Source organism: Zea mays, chromosome 6, assembly GCF_902167145.1.
Source record: "Zea mays cultivar B73 chromosome 6, Zm-B73-REFERENCE-NAM-5.0, whole genome shotgun sequence".
Classification (NCBI taxonomy): Eukaryota; Viridiplantae; Streptophyta; class Magnoliopsida; order Poales; family Poaceae; genus Zea; species Zea mays.
The window spans coordinates 88,208,017-88,225,889 of NC_050101.1; the positions used below are offsets into that span (position 1 = coordinate 88,208,017).

The following is a 17,873-nucleotide window of genomic DNA, read 5'->3' on the forward strand; positions in this document are numbered from 1 at the left end:
ACTTTCTTAAAACCAAATGATGTCCTTTCGCCACTTGACACCACATTGGACAGGTAGGACAACATGAAAGAGGACATTGCTGATGTCTAGGTAGCATGCCCATTAGTGAAGCCTTGTCCTTCAGCTTCCATTTCTTCCCTACAAGTATCAAGATCATAAAAATCAGCAAACAATACTTCCTTACAATAACATAGCGACATTAAAATTAGCAAACAATACTTCCTTACAATGACATAGCAACATTAAAATCAGCAACCAATATGTCGTTACAATAACATAACATCCTTACAAATAGTTCTTACAGATAAAAGACAGTAGCCAATACATCCTTGCAATAACATAGTTTACTTACAAATAGTTCTTACAAATATTACAAGGTACTAGTTTTCATTGTAGTTCTGATGGTCTGTCCACATCTGGTCTACAATTCCTTGCCTCAAAGCAACCATAGCAGCATGCTCACTTGCTTGGCCAACTAAAGATGTAGCATGGCTATGACTAGGCCAATTAGAATCTTGTATAATAAAATCATCACTCCCATCTTGTATGACCCAATTATGAATGATACAACAAGCAACAACAATATCAACTTGTGTTGGAAAAGGGAAGAAAGGAGATGCATCATCTAAAATCTTGAATCTTCTCTTCAATGACCTGAATGCACGCTCAACTGTGACACGAAGAGATGAGTGCCTTAGATTAAACAACTCTTTCTCATTTTTACGGGATTATTGACCCATTCGTTTAAATGGTACCTCACACCTCGGAAAGAAGGCAAGAATCCCGGTTTTGCTCCATATCCCGCATCAACAAGGTAGAATTTACCTAAAATATAATAATAATAATAATATATTATGGTCATAATTCCATAAATATTGTCATTTACAAGCACATAAGTGAAACTATTACCTTGTGGAACGCGAAGGCCATTCACACGTTCTAAAGCATCTCATAATACATTAGCATCATGAGTTGTTCCCTCCCAACCAGCCAACACATAAGTGAAGCGTAGATCAAAATCTACAGCCGCCATTACATTTTGAGTCGCATAGGACTTCCTACCACGAAAGGCATGCTCCATATCTCTAGGAAAAGTGGCTCTTACATGTGTACCATCAATAGCTCCAATACAATCCTAGTTTAAGGGCCATACAAGCATGAAACATTAGGGGTCATATGTGCAACATGAATATAGACCTAAAAACAAAATAGTGATGAGTTTCACACCTTAAAGTACGGATCCCATCTGTAGTTCCCTGCTATTTTGGTTGGAGTGTCCAATGAAGGTGGCCTAATTAGTTCCCCCCGTAGCTCACCAATTGCACGAAGAACTTTATTGAAACATCGACTAACTGTTTCCCTAGATCTACCAAAATTCGTGCCAATCAACCTATTTCTAAGGTTATGCCCAACTGTATTTAGAAACATGGCCACTTGTTGTTCAACACACATATGGATAGTGTCCTGAAGTAAATCACGCTCTCTAAAATGTTTAGTCAGGTGAAAGAAACATACCCTTTTCATTCTAATCATGTTTATACATGTTGTGTCATCCCTCCAAATCTTTGTGTTGAGATATTCAATTCTAATTCTATCCCTTTCATGCATTGGTGCATAGGTAATCCCTGTCCTCCTTGTATTTTGTTTTCTTTTTCTAGAATGAATAATCATAGCCATCATTGACAGTAACTTATGTGCAGCAGCAACACAAACTATAACCTTGGTCTTCTTATCCATCTACATGTAAGCATCAAATAAAAAAACATATGGCATGTCATGATGACTTTGGAATCATATCAATATTTGGGGAAATAATCTCAAACAAACAACAATCATGTAGAATTGATATATAGGTGTACAATCAATGGTAAATACATTTCTACATTTTGGTAATACAACATATGTCTAATGAAAGAAATGGTAAATACAATGTAGATGCAGTTTTATACATTTTGGAAATAATCAAAAGCAAACAACAATAATGTAGATGTAGTTTTATAAATTTTGGTAATACGACATATGTCTAATGAAAACAATGGCAAATACGGTGTTTTCCAAGAAGAGACTAACGACGTGCCTCCTTTTTTAATACTCCTGTATAACGGAAACTAATGGAAAAACATGAGCTTCTGTGTTAAAACATGAGCTCATGTATATGCCGAGAGCTGTGATGGGAATGACAGCAGTGTTTGTGCACTCATTTACTTGACTGCATATACATAGATAAATCACTAATGTACACCACTAGACGATGACCGGTGTGCTGGTTGATGACCATTGTGTTAAAAATAACTTGGAGGTCAATTCACAAGAACAATCTACAGTACCAAAGTAATTAAGCTATTAGAAATGAATAGAAAAAAGCATCATAGACTAACAAGAGTTACCGCCCCTAACCCTGTCCATACCCATGTTTGCATCATGTCTTGGAAATTCAACGGGAGCAAGTAGCAACCAAACCCAATAAAGTTGCTTGGACACAAAACACAAGACCAATCAAACACGCGAGCAGATCTAATCCAATGGGGTGTTCTCGCCGAACGAGAGAAGGAGCTCCCTACACGTGAGCTGGATCTGGTGGATCCAAAAAGATGCCGCTGAAATGGCTCCAAGGAAGCGACGCGTCTAGATTGAGCAGCTCGCAGTGGGGAAAGGAAAGGGGAAGAGAAGAGAAAAGGAGACTCACCGTGCCTTGGTTGAGGAGCTCGCCGACACCAAGGAACGACGGACACCGGATTGAAGAGGCGGTCGGGCACCGCAATGAGGTTTGCCTCGCGATAGATCTAAGGATGAGGCAGGTCCCATGATAGTTTCATCCCGCGCTATCCGACCAAATGTGAGGGATGACGAGAGACAACATCTAACGAGAATATTCCCCTCAGGTCAGTCCTTCCTCAACCCTAACTCCAAACCAAACAACGTAATTTGCGGGATCGTCCTGTCCCATCCCATCCCGACCCACAACCAAACACACCCTTAAAGTACTCGTTTCGACGATCGTCCCACATCATACTTTTACAAGTAACCCTTTATATTGTTTGAAATGGCCCACAAGACACATATTCTCTTCACATCGATCGTATCTAATCCAATTCGTTTATCCACTCCCTGTCCTTAGCGAATCTACACCCCGCACGTAGCGCGAGCGTCTCAGTCATCCACACAATGACACAAACCCACGCACCCCATGTCTTCCGTTCATAGCAACGACATGCATGGCAAGTGGGTCCGCACAAAATGCACTGCGACAGGAGCCCAACAACCCATGCATGCCGCTATGTAGGGGACGGGGAAAGCGGTTTCAGCAGACCCACACACGTCACGTCTTCCATGCATAGAAACGCTGGGAAAGCAGTTTTAGCAGATGCGGGGTGGAGCCGTTTTACTCATCCTAATCTGCCCACCAACCTAGCTACAAAAAGTCATATCGAGACCCCTCAAGTGATAGCGGTGGTGGATCTGCTCGCAGCCGGTGGCCTGAGCTCTCTAGCTACTCTGACTCGCCTATGTCCTACAAGGTACGCACGTACGTATGTCTGATTTTTTGGCTCACTGATTCCACGGGCATCATCACAGGCCTGCCCACCGAGTTCGTGTCATGTTCATGGGTCTTAAAGCCAGCATAGGTGGCAGCGCGGTGGTGTTCGGCACCACATGGATCGGTGGCACATCGCTCATCGCGGAAATTGTCGGTATGGCGAGCATCAGTGGAAGGGTGGCCACGGGCAAGATCGGCGGCTTCGACATGACAGGAATGCCCGAGACAGCGATAGGAGCGATGGGGGGCGGGGCATGAGCAAGATACCACACGACATGGCACATAGTGATGTCGTCACCGATGAGCATGATGAGCGTCGTGGCGAAGAAGAGAGACGAAGCGTCACAAGTCATTGCTATGGGCTAGGAGAAGTGCTTCCTCAGGAGTGAGGAGCTACAAGGCCATCACGCTCTTGCGGCGGGTCCTTGGCGAGCATTTTATTGTAGCTCCATTCGAAGCTGAGTGTGTACTGTTTCACGAGAGCTAGGCTAGTTGGGAACGAGATAGAGATGGTTGATGGCCTTTCGATGCAAAGCATGGACGACAGATACATAGTGGATGGCTGTTGTTCGAGGCATTTGGTTCATTAGCTCATTTGTCTTGTAGTTGGATCGGAATTAACCACTGCTCGTGCATGATGCAAGGCGATACTGGACACCGCTTAACTAATGCATGCTGCATCATGAATCTCTCCATGGCCTTAGTTTGATAATTGTTGATGCATGCTGTCGGCGTTTCGAACCCGGGGGGTCCCTGGACCGACGAGTAAATTGTCGCCGCGTGCCCCAGCCCAGATGGGTCGACGCGAGACGGAGCGCGAAGGGGGGAAGAAGCCGGAGGGAGACAGGCATAAAGTGGAAATCCGCGGCCTTCGTGTTTGTCCCGCGCCCAGGTAGGGTGCGCTTGCAGTAGGGGGTTACAAGCGTCCACGCGGGAGGGAGCGAGCAGCTTACGCGAGCGCCGTCCCGTCCTTCTCCGCGCGACCAACCCTCTGTAAGAGGGCCCTGGACCTTCCTTTTATAGGCATAAGGAGAGGATCCCGGTGTACAATGGGGGTGTAGCAGTGTGCTAACGTGTCTAGCGGAGGAGAGCTAGTGCCCTAAGTACATGCCATCGTGGCAGCCGGAGAGGTTTTGGCACCCGGTTCGTGTGGTGTCGTGGCCGTCGGAGGAGCGCTGGAGCCTGGCGGAAGGACAACTGTCGGGGCTGTCGAGTCCTTGCTGACGTCCCCTTGCTTCTGTAAGGGGGCTGAGAGCCGCCGTCGTCATAGAGCATGCAGGGCGCCATCATTACTCGTTTACCGGGGCGAGCCAGATGGGACGCCGGTCTTGTTCCCCGTAGCCTGAGTTAGCTTGGGGTAGGGTAATGATGGCGCCTTCTGTGACGTGGTCGGTCCGAGCCCTGGGTTGGGCGAGGTGGAGGCTCCTCCGAGGTCGAGGTCGAGTCTGTCTTCCAAGGCCAAGGTCGAGTCTGAGCCCCTGGGTCGGGTGAGGCGAAGACCGTCGGCTGAGGCCAGGGCTGAGTCCGAGCCCTGGGGTCGGGCGAAGCGGAGTTCGTCGTCTTCCGGGGCTGAGCCCGAGTCCGAGCCCTGGGGTCGGGCGAAGCGGAGTTCGTCGTCTTCCGGGGCTGAGCCTGAGTCCGAGCCCTAGGGTCGGGCGATGCGGAGTTCGTCGTCTTTCGGGGCTGAGCCTGAGTCCGAGCCCTGGGGTCGGGCGAAGCGTAGTTCGTCGTCTTCCGGGGCTGAGCCCGAGTCTGAGCCCTGGGTCGGGCGAGGCGGAGCTTCCTATGGCGCTCGAGGCCGAACTTGGCTGCTGTCAGCCGCACTCTGCCGAGTGGCGCAGGCAGCGCTGTCCTTTTGTCAGGCCGGTCAGAGGAGTGGCGAGGTGACTGCGGTCACTTCGGCTCTGTTGACTGAAGGGCGCACGTCATGATAAAGGTGTCAGGCCACTTTTGCATTAAATGCTCCTGCGATTCGGTCGGTCGGCGCGACGATCGGGCCAAGGTTGCTTCTTGGCGAAGACTGGGCCTCGAGCGAGCCGAAGGTGTGTCCGTTGCTTGAGGGGGCCCTCGGGCGAGACGTGTATCTTCCGGGGTCGGCCGCCCTTGCCCGAGGCTGGGCTCGGTCGAGGCGAGATCGTGTCCCTTGAGTGGACCGAGCCTTGACTTAATCGCACCCATCAGGCCTTTGTAGCTTTGTGCTGATGGGTGTTACCGGCTGAGATTAGGAGTCTTGGGGGTACCCCTAATTATGGTCCCCGACAGTAGCCCCCGAGCCTCAAAGGGAGTGTTAATACTCGCTTGGAGGCTTTTGTCGCACTTTTTTGCAAGGGGACCGGCCTTTCTCGGTTGCATTTTGTTCCGGTGGGTGCGCGCGAGCGCACCCGCCGGGTGTAGCCCCCGAGGCCTCGGAGGAGTAGTTTGACTCCTTCGAGGTCTTAATGCGTTTCGCGATGCTTCGGCCGGTCTGGTTGTTCCCTCATTCGAGCTGGCCGTAGCCCGGGTGCACGGTCGGGTCCCAAGTTCTCGGGCTGGTATGTTGACGCTGTCAACGTTTGGCCGGAGCTGGGTTTGCGAGAGCAGCCCCCGAGCCTCCGCACAGGGCGACAGGACGGTCAAGGACAGACTCGACTTTTTTACATACGCCCCTGCGTCGCCTTTCCGCAAGGAGGAGGAGGGGGGAAGCGCCATGTTGCCCTTGGAGGGCGCCAAACATGGTGTCTCCAGTGAGCTGCTTGATAGTCGCCTAGAGGGGGGGGGTGAATAGGGCGAAACTGAAATTTACAAATATAAACACAACTACAAGCCGGGTTAGCGTTAGAAATAGAAAACTGAGTCCGAGAGAGAGGGTGGAAAACAAATCGCAAGTAAATGAAGAGTGTGACACACGGATTTGTTTTACCGAGGTTCGGTTCTCTCAAACCTACTCCCTGTTGAGGAGGCCACAAAGGCCGGGTCTCTTTCAACCCTTCCCTCTCTCAAACGATCCCACGGATCGAGTGAGCTTTCTCTTCTCAATCACTTGGAACACAAAGTTCCCACAAGGACCACCACAAATTTGGTGTCTCTTGCCTCAGTTACAAATGAGTTTGATCGCAAGAAAGAATGAGAAAGAAAGCATGATTGCAAAAAGCCAAGCGACAAGAGCGACAAATAACACACGGATCACTTTCTCTCTCAAGTCACTAATCACTAAGGATCTCTTTTCTCAATTGTGAAACTTGGAGAGATGGAGGCTTTGAATGTGTCTTGGAATGGATTGCTAGCTCTTATATTGAATGTTGAAGGTTGGAATGCTTGGATGAAGTGAATGGAGGTGGTTGGGGTGGTATTTATAGCCCCCAACCACTTCCTAGCCGTTGCTCCATTCTGCCGACCGCGGACGGTCCGCCCGCCTGGTCCGGACGGTCCGCGCCTGTAGATCAACGGCTGAAAATGCAACGGTCGGCAGTAACGGCTATATCAACGGCTATATTGCATTTAATGCGTCGTCAGATGTCAGATAAAGTCAGGCGCAGACGATCCGATCGTGCACCCCGGACGGTCCGCGCGGACGCTATAATTCATTTTCCGAACCCGTCACCTTCGGGCTTTTTGGTTCCTCACCTACCGGACGGCCCGCGCCAGAGGCCGGACGGTCCGCGCGAGGTCACAGACGGTCCGCTCTTTTCCTCCGGACGGTCCATAGTGCAGACTCAGATTTTTGCATTGGTTCTGTCCGAGGGTCATCCTGGTGGTGCGGACGGTCCGCCGCAAGGGCCCGGACGGTCCGCGCTTGGCCTGTTTTTCCAAAAAGCTTCTCCTGTCCGGAATAATCTACGGTATTCCGGACAGTCGATTTAGTATAGTTGTAGATGAACCTTTGGCACCTGTAGAACATATATTCTAGAGCAACACTAGTTAGTCCAATTATTTGTGTTGGACAATTCAACCACCAAAATTATATAGGAACTAGGTGTAAGCCTAATTCCCTTTCAATCTCCCCCTTTTTGGTGATTGATGCCAACACAAACCAAAGCAAATATAGAAGTGCATAATTGAACTAGTTTGCATGATGTAAGAGCAAAGGTTGCTTGGAATTTTAGCCAATAAAAATACTTATAAGATATGCGTGGATTGTTTCTTTCATTCTTAATATTTTGGACCACGCTTGCACCACATGTTTTGTTTTTGCAAATTCTTTTGTAAATCCTTTTCAAAGTTCTTTTGCAAATAGTCAAAGGTAAATGAATAAGAGTTTGCAAAGCATTTTCAAGATTTGAAGTTTTCTCCCCATGTTTCAAATGCTTTTCCTTTGACTACACAAAACTCCCCCTAAATGAAATTCTCCTCTTAGTGTTCAAGAGGGTTTTGAAATATTATTTTTGAAGTACTACTCCCCCTTTTTAAACATAATAAGATACCAAATTGACAACTTTGATACAAATAGAGGTGGTGGTGCGGTCCTTTTGCTTTGGGCTAATACTCTCTCCCCCTTTGGCATGAATCGCCAAAAACGGAGTCATTAGAGCCCTTTGAATTCATTTCTCCTCCTTTGGGCATAAATAAATGAGTGAAGATTATACCAAAGTAGGAGTCCTTTTGCTTTGCTCTCTCCCCCAAGGATAGAGAGCGGCTCGGAGTGATGGTGAAGGATAAGTTACGGAGTGGAAGCCTTTGTCTTCGCCGAAGACTCCAATTCCCTTTCAATGCATCTATGACTTGATTTGAAGTAGACTTGAAAACACATTAGTCATAGCATATGAAAGAGACATGATCAAAGGTATATTTATGAGCTATGTGTGCAAGCTAGCAAAAGAAATTTCTAGAATCAAGAATATTGAGCTCATGCCTAAGTTTGGTAAAAGTTTGTTCATCAAGTGGCTTGGTAAAAATATCGGCTAATTGATCTTTAGTATTAATGTAAGAAATCTCGATATCTCCCTTTTGTTGGTGATCCCTAAGAAAATGATACCGAATAGCTATGTGCTTAGTGCGGCTGTGCTCGACGGGATTGTCGGCCATTTTGATTGCACTCTCATTATCACATAGCAAAGGGACTTTGGTTAATTTGTAACTGTAGTCCCGCAGGGTTTGCCTCATCCAAAGCAATTGCGCGCAACAATGACCTGCGGCAATGTACTCGGCTTCGGCGGTTGAAAGAGCGACCGAATTTTGCTTCTTTGAGGCCCAAGACACCAAGGATCTTCCCAAGAACTGGCAAGTCCCCGATGTGCTCTTTCTATTAATCTTACACCCCGCCCAATCGGCATCCGAATAACCAATTAAATCAAAAGTGGATCCCCGAGGGTACCAAAGGCCAAACTTAGGAGTATAAGCCAAATATCTCAAGATTCGTTTTACGGCCGTAAGGTGGGATTCCTTAGGGTCGGATTGGAATCTTGCACACATGCAAACGGAAAGCATAATATCCGGTCGAGATGCACATAAATAAAGCAATGAACCAATCATCGACCGGTATACCTTTTGATCCACGGACTTACCTCCCGTGTCGAGGTCGAGATGCCCATTGGTTCCCATGGGTGTCTTGATGGGCTTGGCATCCTTCATCCCAAACTTGGTTAGAATGTCTTGAGTGTACTTTGTTTGGCTGATGAAGGTGCCCTCTTGGAGTTGTTTGACTTGGAATCCTAGAAAATACTTCAACTCCCCCATCATTGACATCTCGAATTTCTGTGTCATGATCCTACTAAATTCCTCACAAGTAGATTCGTTAGTAGACCCAAATATGATATCATCAACATAAATTTGGCATACAAACAAATCATTGTCAAGAGTTTTAGTGAATAGAGTAGGATCGGCTTTGCCGACTTTGAAGCCATTAGCAATAAGGAAGTCTCTAAGGCATTCATACCATGCTCTTGGGGCTTGCTTGAGCCCGTAAAGCGCCTTAGAGAGCCTATAAACATGGTTAGGATACTCACTGTCTTCAAAGCCGGGAGGTTGCTCAACATAGACCTCTTCCTTGATTGGTCCATTGAGGAAGGCACTTTTCACGTCCATTTGATAAAGCTTAAAGCCATGGTAAGTAGCATAGGCCAATAATATACGAATTGACTCAAGCCTAGCTACGGGTGCATAGGTTTCACCGAAATCCAAACCTTCGACTTGGGAGTATCCCTTGGCCACAAGTCGGGCTTTGTTCCTTGTCACCACACCATGCTTATCTTGCTTGTTGCGGAAGACCCATTTGGTTCCTACAACATTTTGGTTAGGACGTGGAACTAAATGCCATACCTCATTTCTAGTGAAGTTGTTGAGCTCCTCTTGCATCGCCACCACCCAATCCGAATCTTGAAGTGCTTCCTCTATCCTGTGTGGCTCAATAGAGGAAACAAAAGAGTAATGTTCACAAAAATGTGCAACACAAGATCTAGTAGTTACCCCTTTATGAATGTCGCCGAGGATGGTGTCGACGGGGTGATCTCGTTGGATTGCTTGGTGGACTCTTGGGTGTGGCGGCCTTGGTTCTTGCTCATCCTCCTTTTCTTGATCATTTGCATCTCCCCCTTGATCATTGCCATCATCTTGAGGTGGCTCATTTTTTTGATCTTGCCCTTCATCAACTTGAGCCTCATCCTCATTTTGAGTTGGTGGAGATGCTTGCGTGGAGGAGGACGGTTGATCTTGTGCCTTTGGAGGCTCTTCGGATTCCTTAGGACACACATCCCCGATGGACATGTTCCTTAGCGCGATGCACGGAGCCTCCTCATCACCTATCTCATCAAGATCAACTTGCTCTACTTGAGAGCCGTTAGTCTCATCAAACACAACGTCACATGAGACTTCAACTAGTCCAGTGGACTTGTTAAAGACTCTATATGCCCTTGTGTTTGAGTCATAACCAAGAAAAAAGCCTTCTACAGTCTTAGGAGCAAATTTAGATTTTCTACCTCTTTTAACAAGAATAAAACATTTGCTACCAAAGACTCTAAAATAAGAAATATTGGGCTTTTTACCGGTTAGGAGTTCATATGATGTCTTCTTGAGGATTCGGTGAAGATATAACCGGTTGATGGCGTAGCAAGCGGTGTTGACCGCCTCGGCCCAAAACCGATCCGAAGTCTTGTACTCATCAAGCATGGTCCTTGCCATGTCCAATAGAGTTCGATTCTTCCTCTCCACTACACCATTTTGTTGAGGGGTGTAGGGAGAAGAGAACTCATGCTTGATGCCCTCCTCCTCAAGAAAGCCTTCAATTTGAGAGTTCTTGAACTCCGTCCCGTTGTCGCTTCTTATTTTCTTGATCCTTAAGCCGAACTCATTTTGAGCCCGTCTCAAGAATCCCTTTAAGGTCTCTTGGGTTTGAGATTTTTCCTGTAAAAAGAATACCCAAGTGAAGCGAGAATAATCATCCACAATAACTAGACAGTACTTACTCCCGCCGATGCTTATGTAAGCAATCGGGTCGAATAGATCCATGTGTAGGAGCTCCAGTGGCCTGTCGGTCGTCATGATGTTCTTGTGTGGATGATGGGCTCCAACTTGCTTCCCTGCCTGGCATGCGCTACAAATCCTGTCTTTCTCAAAATGAACATTTGTTAATCCTAAAATGTGTTCTCCCTTTAGAAGCTTATGAAGATTCTTCATTCCAACATGAGCTAGTCGGCGGTGCCAGAGCCAACCCATGTTAGTCTTAGCAATTAAGCAAGTGTCGAGTTCAGCTCTATCAAAATCTACCAAGTATAGCTGACCCTCTAACACTCCCTTAAATGCTATTGAATCATCACTTCTTCTAAAGACAGTGACACCTACATCAGTGAATAGACAGTTGTAGCCCATTTGACATAATTGTGAAACGGAAAGCAAATTGTAATCTAAAGAATCTACAAGAAAAACATTGGAAATAGAATGGTCAGGAGATATAGCAATTTTACCAAGACCTTTGACCAAACCTTGATTTCCATCCCCAAATGTGATAGCTCGTTGGGAATCTTGGTTTTTCTCGTAGGAGGAGAACATCTTCTTCTCCCCTGTCATGTGGTTTGTGCACCCGCTGTCGAGTATCCAACTTGAGCCCCCGGATGCATAAACCTACAAAACAAGTTTAGTTCTTGACTTTAGGTACCCAAATGGTTTTGGGTCCTTTGGCATTAGACACAAGAACTTTGGGTACCCAAACACAAGTCTTTGACCCCTTGTGCTTGCCCCCAACATATTTGGCAACTACCTTACCGGATTTGTTAGTCAAAACATAAGATGCATCAAAAGTTTTAAAAGAAATATTATGATCATTTGATGCAATAGGAATTTTCTTCTTAGGCAACTTAGCACGGGTTGGTTGCCTAGAACTAGATGTCTCACTCTTATACATAAAAGCATGGTTAGAACCAGAGTGAGACTTCCTAGAATGAATTTTCCTAATTTTGTCCTCGGGATAACCGACAGGGTATAAAATGTAACCCTCGTTATCCTGAGGCATGGGAGCCTTGCCCTTAACAAAATTTGACAATCTTTTAGGAGGGGCACTAATTTTGACATTGTCTCCCCTTTGGAAGCCAATGCCATCCTTAATGCCAGGGCGTCTCCCATTATAAAGCATGCTACGAGCAAATTTAAATTTCTCATTTTCTAAGTTGTGCTCGGCAATTTTAGCATCTAGTTTAGCTATATGATCATTTTGTTGCTTAATTAAAATCATGTGATCATGAATAGCATCAACATCAATATCTCTACATCTAGTACAAATAGTGACATGCTCAATGGTAGATGTAGAGGGTTTGCAAGAATTAAGTTCAACAATCTTAGCATGTAGTATATCATTCTTATCTCTAAGATCGGAAATTGTAACTTTGCAAACATCAAAATCTTTTGCCTTAGTAATTAATTTCTCATTTTCACTCCTAAGGCTAGCAAGAGAAATGTTTAATTCTTCAATCCTAGCAAGCAAATCATCATTATTATCTCTAGGATTGGGAATTGAAACATTACAAACATGTGAATCAACCTTAGCATTTAAACTAGCATTTTCATTCCTAAGGTTGTCAATCATCTCACGACAAGTGCTTAGCTCACTAGATAATTTTTCACATTTCTCAATTTCTAGAGCATAAGCATTTTTAACCTTAACATGTTTCTTGTTTTCCTTAATTAGGATATCCTCTTGAGAATCCAAAAGGTCATCCTTTTCATGAATAGCACTAATCAATTCATTTAATTTTTCTTTTTGTTCCATGTTAAGGTTGGCAAAAAGGATACGCAAATTATCTTCCTCATCACTAGCATTATCATCACTAGATGTTTCATATTTAGTGGAGGATCTTGATTTTACCTTCTTCCTTTTGCCGTCCTTTGCCATGAGGCACTTGTGGCCGACGTTGGGGAAGAGGAGTCCCTTGGTGACGGCGATGTTGGCGGCGTCCTCGTCGTCGGAGGAGTCGCTAGAGCTTTCGTCGGAGTCCCACTCCCGACAAACATGGGCATCGCCGCCCTTCTTCTTGTAGTACCTCTTCTTTTCTCTCCTCTTGCCCTTCTTGTCGTTATCCCTGTCACTGTCACTTGATAATGGACATTTTGCAATAAAGTGACCGGGCTTACCACACTTGTAGCAAACTTTCTTGGAGCGGGACTTGTAGTCTTTCCCCCTCCTTTGCTTGAGGATTTGGCGAAAGCTCTTGATGACGAGCGCCATTTCCTCATTGTCGAGCTTGGAGGCGTCGATTGGTTGCCTACTTGGTGTAGACTCCTCCTTCTTTTCTTCCGTTGCCTTGAATGCGACGGGTTGAGCTTCGGATGTGGAGGGATCATCAAGTTCGTTGATCTTCCTTGAGCCTTCGATCATGCACTCAAAACTTACAAAATTCCCGATAACTTCCTCGGGGGTCATTTTAGTATATCTAGGATTACCACGAATTAATTGAACTTGAGTGGGGTTAAGGAAAATGAGAGATCTTAGAATAACCTTAACCATTTCATGGTCATCCCACTTCTTGCTCCCGAGGTTGCGCACTTGGTTCACCAAGGTCTTGAGCCGGTTGTACATGTGTTGTGGCTCTTCCCCTTTGCGAAGCCGGAACCGACCGAGCTCCCCCTCGATCGTTTCCCGCTTGGTGATCTTTGTGAGCTCATCTCCCTCGTGCGCGGTTTTGAGCACATCCCAAACCTCCTTGGCGCTCTTCAATCCTTGAACTTTGTTATACCTCTCTACTTAAGGAGGCAAGGAGTATTGTTGTTGCTTGAGAGTTGAAGTGCTCGATTTGGGCCACCTCATCCTCATCATAGTCTTCATCCCCTACGGACGGTACTTGTGCACCAAACTCAACAACATCCTATATACTTTTGTGGAGCGAGGTTAGATGAAATCGCATTAAATCACTCCACCTAGCATAATCTTCACCATCAAAAGTTGGTGGTTTGCCTAATGGGACGGAAAGTAAAGGTGTATGTTTTGAAATGCGAGGGTAGCGTAGGGGGATCTTACTATACTTCTTGCGCTCTTGGCGCTTAGAAGTGACGGATGCCGCGTCGGAGCCAGAGGTGGATGTTGATGAAGTGTCGGTCTCGTAATAGACGACTTTCCTCATCCTCTTGTGCTTGTCCCCACTCCGATGCGGCTTGTGAGAAGAAGATTTCTCCTTCTTCTCTTTGTGGTGAGAAGAAGATTTCTTCTCCTTCCCTTTGTTGGAGGAGCTCTTCTTCTCCTCCCTCTTGGTGCGGGACTCTTCCGATGAAGTGCTCCCGTGGCTTGTAGTGGGCTTTTTGCTGGTCTCCATCTCCTTCTTGGCGTGATCTCCCGACATCACTTCGAGCGGTTAGGCTCTAATGAAGCACCGGGCTCTGATACCAATTGATAGTCGCCTAGAGGGGGGGTGAATAGGGCGAAACTGAAATTTACAAATATAAACACAACTACAAGCCGGGTTAGCGTTAGAAATAGAAAACTGAGTCCGAGAGAGAGGGTGGAAAACAAATCGCAAGTAAATGAAGAGTGTGACACGCGGATTTGTTTTACCGAGGTTCGGTTCTCTCAAACCTACTCCCCGTTGAGGAGGCCACAAAGGCCGGGTCTCTTTCAACCCTTCCCTCTCTCAAACGATCCCACGGATCGAGTGAGCTTTCTCTTCTCAATCACTTGGAACACAAAGTTCCCACAAGGACCACCACAAATTTGGTGTCTCTTGCCTCAGTTACAAATGAGTTTGATCGCAAGAAAGAATGAGAAAGAAAGCACGATTGCAAAAAGCCAAGCGACAAGAGCGACAAATAACACACGGATCACTTTCTCTCTCAAGTCACTAATCACTAATGATCTCTTTTCTCAATTGTGAAACTTGGAGAGATGGAGGCTTTGAATGTGTCTTGGATTGGATTGCTAGCTCTTGTATTGAATGTTGAGGGCTTGTTTGGAACAAAGGGTATTGGAGGGGAATGAGGGGGCTATAATCCCTTGTTATTTAATTTTAAATAGCAAGGGATTATAGTCCCCTCAATCCCTCCAATACTCTTGTTTCCAAACATGCCCTGAAGGTTGGAATGCTTGGATGAAGTGAATGGAGGTGGTTGGGGTGGTATTTATAGCCCCCAACCACTTCCTAGCCGTTGCTCCATTCTGCCGACAGCGGACGGTCCGCCCGCCTGGTCCGGACGGTCCGCGCCTGTAGATCAACGGCTGAAAATGCAACGGTCGGCAGCAACGGCTATATCAACGGCTATATCAACGGCTATATTGCATTTAATGCGTCGTCAGATGTCAGATAAAGTCAGGCGCGGACGGTCCGGTCGTGCACCCGGACGGTCCGCGCGGACGCTATAATTCATTTTCCGAACCCGTCACCTTCGGGCTTTTCGGTTCCTCACCTATCGGACGGTTCGCGCCAGAGGCCGGACGGTCCGCGCGAGGTCACAGACGGTCCGCTCTTTTCCTTCGAACGGTCCATAGTGCAGACTCAGATTTTTGCATTGGTTCTGTCCGAGGGTCATCCTGGTGGTGCGGACGGTCCGCCGCAAGGGCCCGGACGGTCCGCGCTTGGCCTGTTTTTTCCAAAAAGCTTCTCCTGTCCGGAATAATCTACGGTATTCCGGACAGTCGATTTAGTATAGTTGTAGATGAACCTTTGGCACCTGTAGAACATATATTCTAGAGCAACACTAGTTAGTCCAATTATTTGTGTTGGACAATTCAACCACCAAAATTATATAGGAACTAGGTGTAAGCCTAATTCCCTTTCACTGCTGACGGGTAATCTGAGTGGACGCCCGTGCCCCATTTGTTAGGGGTCGGCTAGAGGCCCGGAGGCGCGCTCCAAAAGTACCTGCGGGTGATCTGCCGGACCCGGTCCCCTTTTGATGGGGTCCGAGGGCTCGATGCCTCCCTCTGATGGGATTCCGTTACAAGATCGTTCCTGCTGGTCTCAGAAATGTCCTAGGGTACCTCGGGAGCGTAGCCCGAGCCTTGGTTATGTATCGAACGTACCCAGGGTCATCCCTCGCTCTGCGTCTGAGGCAGCTGTGAACCCTTCGAGGGCCAGCCTACGAACCCCTGATTAGTAGTGGGCGCGGAGCCCGAGTGGCCTAAGGCGGTCGTTGAACCCTTCCGAGGGGTCGGCCCTCGAACCTCTGACCAGTAGTGGGCACGGAGCCCGAGCGCTCTGAGGCGGCTGTTGGACCCCTCCGAGGGGCCAGCCTTCGAACCTCTGATCAGTAGGGGGGCTCGGGGCCCGTTTCCTTCGCGGAGAAGGATCCCTTTCGAGGTATCCCCCTTTCCCGGTCCCTGTTGTAAGAGAGAGAAAGAGGAAAAGGAAAATGATACGAAATCGAATGACGTGGCGTACCTTTTTTGACACGGTCATTATGGCGAAGGCGAAGCGTCGCCCGCTTCTCCTGCCAAAGGTGCCGCCTGTCCCGCCGCAGAGTTAATGCGACGGGACAAGTGGTTCGCGGGGCGGCCGTTGCGCGTGTGCGAGCCGTTCGAGGAACAGGCGTTTCGCTTTGAGTTTTGAATCCCGCGGTGGGTTCAGGCGACGCGTTGAACGGGTCTAGCCTGGGTCTTTATATATTCGGGAGAGGGTCCGGTGACGGTTCTTTGCTCTGCTACTTGCCTCCTTCTTAGGTTTTCGCAACCCGAGGGATTAGCCAGAGAAAGGGAAACCGCCCACCCAGTCCTTTCCGCCGCCACCTCCTCTGCTTGGTGATGGCCGACCGGGTGACCATTGTTCCGCCGCGCGACCTATGGCCTTTCTCCACAGTCACGGCGGATGACCTGGAGGCCCTCGTCGCTGAGGGTTTACTTCGCCCTCTCTCAGATGAGAGGCAGCCGGAGTGGATGCCCCCCCGAGCGGAGCCGCCCCATCCCCGCCGCCGGGGTATGTCGTGAGCTTCGTCTCCTTCCACGAGCGGGGGTTCGGAGTGCCGGCAAGCCGCTTTATGCGAGCGATTCTGCATGTCTACGGGGTGGAGCTACACAACCTCAGCCCTAACTCCATCTCGCAAGCCGCCATCTTCACAGCGGTTTGCGAAGGATACTTGGGGATTGACCCTCACTGGGACCTGTGGACTCATTTCTTCTCCACGGAGCTTTTTGCTTCGCCGACGAGGGAGAGAAGGGTCCGCGCGGCAGTGTGGACCGGTGGCTGCATCCTCCAGCTGAGGCAGGCGCGGGCGCCGCAGTATATTCCCGCCATCCTTGCATCCTCGAACAAAGGGTGGCAGCGCCGGTGGTTCTATCTCCGAAATGACGATGGGAGGCTCCCGTCGTTTTCTCAGCGAGTGGTGACCGTTGCCGCCGATGCTTGGCGCTACGGGACCCCGCACGAGAGACAGAAGCATCTCCAGCCCCTTCTGAAGGCCCTGGAGGTGTTGCAGAAAGGAGGGCTCACCGCTGCGGGAGTGATTGCCGCCATTCATCGCCGGAGGGTGCTTCCCTTGGCGGAGCGGCGGTTGCCGCTTTGGGAGATGACGCTAGAGGCCGACTTAGAGGGTTCGCGGATGTCCTCGGATCCCCTTCCCGTCGACGACCTCCACGGACGGGTAGCCGTCGCTTTGGGAAAACCGGACGTCGGCGCCCTTTCCCAGCCCTTGACGCGTCCCGACCGCGGGTGTGTGTCCCTGGTGAGTGTCCGCTCCTTCTTTCTCCTTGCGTCGGATTGCCCTTGGTCCTCATGGCCGAGACTTTTCGTCTGTCTCCAGGAGGTAGGGTGTCACAAGCCTTTACGGCCACCGGTCCCGGAGGACGCGGTGGACTGAGCTGCGCGGCGGGTTGCCGCGGTGAAGAGGAAGGAGAAAAAGGACGCGAAGAAGGCTCGGGCCCGTGAGCGGACGCGGGCCCAAGACGCCTTGGAAAAGCTCCGTCGTCGGCAGGAGAGGGATGGACTCCCGAGGGAGCCGTCGCCGGAAACGCCTG

General features: G+C 48.4%; 1 pseudogene; it reads right to left on the minus strand.

Annotated features, from left to right (window-relative positions):
• The window catches only part of LOC103631160 (uncharacterized), a 40,296-nt pseudogene extending 38,556 nt beyond the window's left edge, over positions 1–1,740 (minus strand).
• Between the last annotated feature and the right edge of the window lie 16,133 nt (positions 1,741–17,873).